The sequence below is a fragment of the Oryx dammah genome, unplaced genomic scaffold (genome assembly GCF_014754425.2).
Source record: "Oryx dammah isolate SB20612 unplaced genomic scaffold, SCBI_Odam_1.1 HiC_scaffold_27, whole genome shotgun sequence".
In the NCBI taxonomy this organism is placed as follows: domain Eukaryota; kingdom Metazoa; phylum Chordata; class Mammalia; order Artiodactyla; family Bovidae; genus Oryx; species Oryx dammah.
In genome coordinates this window covers 110,902,804-110,907,670 of record NW_024070211.1, presented here as the reverse complement: position 1 = coordinate 110,907,670, position 4,867 = coordinate 110,902,804, and the positions used below count along the sequence as shown (strand labels likewise).

Here is a 4,867-nt window from a genome sequence, read left to right as displayed (position 1 = left end):
ATGAATGTACAGTTTCTCTCACTAATGACACTTCTACTTTGCAGCAGAAATTAGGATGATTGAGAGTATTTAGCTAAGAAACTTCAAGTGTCGTTTGATACTTGCTGCTGCTGCTGCTGCTGCTGCTGCTAAGTCACTTCAGTCGTGTCCGACTCTGTGCGACCCCATAGACGGCAGCCCACCAGGCTCCCCCGTCCCTGGGATTCTCCAGGCAAGAACACTGGAGTGGGTTGCCATTTCCTTCTCCAATGCATGAAAGTGAAAAGTCAAAGTGAAGTCGCTCAGTTGTGTCCTACTCTTCACGACCCCATGGACTGCAGCCCACCAGGCTTCTCCATCCATGGGATTTTCCAGGCAAGAGTACTGGAGTGGGGTGCCATTGCCTTCTCCGCGTTTGATACTTAGACCTTTTAAATTTGGTTCTAATATCACTTTACTGTTGGCAACAATGGAACTCAGCAGCTATCTCAATAACAGTAAGAAACAGTGGAGGTGATGCCAAATGTGTTCGGCGACTCTAGCTGTGCAACATCCCAGCAGCATGAACAGAAAGTCAGTCTTACAAACTAAAAAGTGAAACACGAACCGTGGCTTCTACTAGGAAAGAAGAACTGATTGTAGTTCTTGATCATTTCAACATACAGGTGGATAATCTCGTTTCAGTTTAACACAAGAGATGAGCAACCAGTTATAGCTGTCTAAATCGAGGGAAACAAATATAAATTCTCCATGAGAGCAACCCATCTTGAGCAGAAGAAGAAAGGTTGTTTATACATTATGGAAACAAAAGAAAGAACAGGGAGTAGATAGATCAAGGAAGAGTAATTTATTGAGCTAAACCACCAGTATTTAGAGAAAGAAGAATATTTTCAAAGTACTGCTATTTTAAGTACATTGAAGGCTAACTTAAGAGTTTTGAAACATGAAATGGTTTGGGCAGTGGTCAGTGAAACAGAAAAACAATGGAATGCTATGAGAGATAATATAAAAATTAGAGAAGATCCTGCTGCTAGACTCGACAGGAAAATGAAGAACAGCAGGTCAAACTTAATGAAGCAGAAAAGAAAAAATATAAGGATATTCAAGATAAAACAGAAAAGATTAGTGAAGAGACAAATGCACGAACACCAGAATGTATGGTATTGAAAGCAGATAGATGTTACTCCTAAGAAAAGAGCCTATAATGAAACTGAAGTTTTATGCAATCATTCCCTAAAAAAAAAATCCAAATCCATATAGATCATTAAAGAAAGATGATGAGCAGCTTTTCAAAAGAATTGAAGAACTGAAAAAAAGGTACAATCAATCTTTGGAACTTGACCTGAAAGGCAAAAATATTACCTTGGTTGAAAAAAGAGTGTAATCTAGTTATACTGAGTCAAGTAAATCAGACAGAGAAAGACAAATGTTGTATGACATCGCTTATATGAGGAATCTAAAAAAAATGGTACAAGTGAACTCATTTACCAAACAGAAATAGAGTCACAGATGCAGGAAACATATTTATGGTTATTGGGGGGAAATGGAGGAAGGATAAACTAGGAGATCGAGAGCAACATATATACACTGCTATATATAAAATAGATAACTAATAAGGACTTACTGCACAACACAGGGAATTCTTCTCAAAACCCCAACATGACTTATATGGGTAAAGAATCTTAAAAAACAAAAACAAAAACGTGGATATAGAAGCTAATACAGCATTTTAAATCAACTATATTTGAATAAAAACTATATATATAAGAAAAGAGTGTAAAGGCCTTATAGGTTCAGAGAAGTTCAGTCAACCAAGAGATTGAACAGTTTTAGCAAGCCAAAGGAAACATACCAAATGGTAGAAGAATGAGATGTGAAGTATATACTGAACTGTATAATCAGAGGCAGCTGAAAGAAAGTAATCACGGTTGACTAAAAGGATTTGGCCCTCATGTTCCAACCCTTCTTGAAGCCAGAGATGATGCTTATTGATGTGAACGTTTTCCCTGTAAACCTGTAGGCTCTTCAGGCTCTTTCATTCATCTTGGGGACACTGAGCTTGCTCTAGCTATTGAACCTTGCTTAAAAAGACTTCTGCAAGCCCATTGTTGCCATAATCATGCTGAGGAAAGAATGCTTCAGGCACGGATGAAAAGGTTTTATTCACTAGGAACCTCACTGCCACAGATAATAGTTTGAGTTTTGGAATAAGACGCATGGTGTTAGATAGAGCTGCTTATCATCCAGTTTCCAACAGTTCTGACAGCTTTAGAAACAGAAAATGCAGTTGTTACAGATAGTCTAACTGACACGAGAGACGTAGAGACAGTGCTACTAATCAAAAATAATCGTGTATCTTGTGCAGTAATGCAGTCCCAGAGCTACCCGAGAATTGTAGCTTTTACTGCTGATGGTGATCACGTCTTTGTGGGATGTTATTATTTACCTGAAAATAAGACTTGAGTTTATAAGCAGAAATGTGTATTTATTTCAAACTGACTTAGAGAAGAAGGTTGAAAATACGTAAGCCCAGATAACAAATTTTCAGGAACACTTGTCTATTCCTGAAGAGTGTATTAACACAATGAAAGTTTTCTTAGACGTTGCCAACTACATTGTAAAGTGTTAGGATGAAATTAAGAAAAACTCTTTCTAAAACGTAGGAACTTGAGATGTAAAAGAATCCTAGTCTGTAGATGTTGAAACCTTGGAAGATGAGGTTCAAGAAGATAAAATGAAAATGAAAATTGTTGAGAAAAATATGGAACAACAAAAGAAAGCATGGAGCCTCATAAAAGTCTGACATAAGCAGAAAACAAGTATGTTGTAATTAAACTGAAAATTAAACAGTAGCAGATCCACTTAAAAAGATGAATTAAACCTTGCTGATTCTGAAGTGGCTAACCAAAAACAACAGAAATGGCATTGTGAAGCAAAACAAAAAGCATGTTTGGATATTTTAAATATTTTTAAAGGTTTTTTTCAATGTGGGTTATTTTGAAAGTCCTTATTGAATTTGTTACAATATTGCTTCTGTTTTACATTTTGGTATTTTGGCCTCAAGGTATGTGAGATTTTTAGCTCCCTGGCCAGGGATTGACCCCACATCCCCTGCACTGGAAAACAAAGTCAACCGCTGGACCGCCAGGGAAGTCCCCTGGATACTTTAAATAGAAATAAGTGAAAACTAGATAGGGAAGAAGAAGAACTAGAGGAGAAAATGAGAAAAAAGAAGATAAATCTGCCCAGAGAAAATAGAAGAAAAAAAGTTCAGCTGTCATCGTGGTTAGCCAGCGGAATGTCCACGGTGCACGGGCCTTCACCGTGAGTGTCCCTGCGTTTCGACATCAGTGAGGAAGATCAGGTTGCTGAGCTTTGCGCTTATTTGAAATCTAAAGGAGCTGAAATTTCAGAAGAGAACTCTGAAGGTGGACTTCATGTAGATTTGGCTCAAATTATTGAAGCCAGTGATGTATGTCTGAAGGAAGATGATAAAGTCCTTGAAAGTGTGATGAACAGCACGGTATCCCCCTGTTGATCCTGGACCGAGATAAGCAGGAAGCTCTGATTCAAAGCCTGTGGGAGAAACTGGTCAGATTTCAGGAAGGTGAACGTCCATCTCTGAGACTACAGTTGCTAAGCAATCTTTTCCATGGGATGGATAAGAATACTCCTGTAAGATATACAGCCTCACTATAGGGCAGCCTCTTGTGGGGCCATCCAGTATATTCCAACTGAGCTGGATCAAGTTAGAAAATGGATTTCTGACTGGAACCTCACCACTTAAAAAAAAAAAAACCCACCCTTTTAAAACTACATTATAAGGCACTTGGGGCTTGTAAGAAAAGTGATGCTGTATAAAAAGTTATGGTGGAATTGTTAGGCAGTTACATGGAGGACAGTGCTTCCCAGGCTCGAGTTGATGCCCACAGGTATATTGTGCGAGCATTGAAAGATCCAAATGCATTCCTTTCTGATCATCTTCTTACTCTAAAACCAGTCAAGTTTTTGAAAGGCGAGCTTATGCATGATCTTTTAACCATTTTTGTGAGTGCTAAATTGGCATCATATGTCATTTCATCAGAATAATAAAGACTTCATTGATTCAGTTGGCCTACTACATGAACAGAAAATATGGCAAAAATGAGACTGCTTACTTTTATGGGAGTGGCAGTAGAAAATAAAGAAATTTCTTTTGACACAATGCAACAAGAACTTCAGATTGGAGCTGATGATGTTGAAGCATTTGTTATTGATGTGGTAAGAACTAAGATGGTCTACTACAAAATTGATCAAACCCAGAGAAAAGTAGCTGTCAGTCATAGCACACATCAGACATTTGGAAAACAACAATGGCAACAACTCTATGACACAATGCCTGGAAACAAAACTTGAACAAAATGAAAAACAGCCTTTTGAGGCTTTCTGACACCTGAATTTTCACTCTGTATAATTTTGCTCTTTTTGGAAAATCTAAATCATAGTAAAACATAGGCTGAAATCTGAAAAAAAAAAAAGTTTAAACAAAGAAATGAATAGATTAAGACAAAAGATACAGGCTGAACATGCTAGTTTTGGAGATCAAGAGGAAATAATGAGGCAGTACTGAGAAGCATGAGAAACATATCTTGATCTCGGTAATAATGTAAAGACTTTTGCAAGGTTTATTAAATTACTAGAAGAAACAAGAACTCATAGATACAAAGCACATCAATAATTTAGGAGGTCTTTGTAATACAAATTGTACTTTGACAATTTATCTCAGCCAGCCTATTTATGGAAAAATGAATTTTGTCCACAAGAATGACACTGTTACTGTATCAGTTCCACCTGGGGAGAGAAACAAAGTTCCTTTCTATAACAGTAAGGCCTTATCCAGAGGTGAATG

The 4,867-nt window shown here is 37.6% G+C and overlaps 1 pseudogene; it reads left to right on the top strand.

The window, feature by feature from the left end:
* The first annotated feature begins 448 nt into the window (after positions 1-448).
* On the top strand, positions 449-4,496 carry LOC120854156 (annotated as a pseudogene).
* The last annotated feature ends 371 nt before the right edge of the window (positions 4,497-4,867 follow it).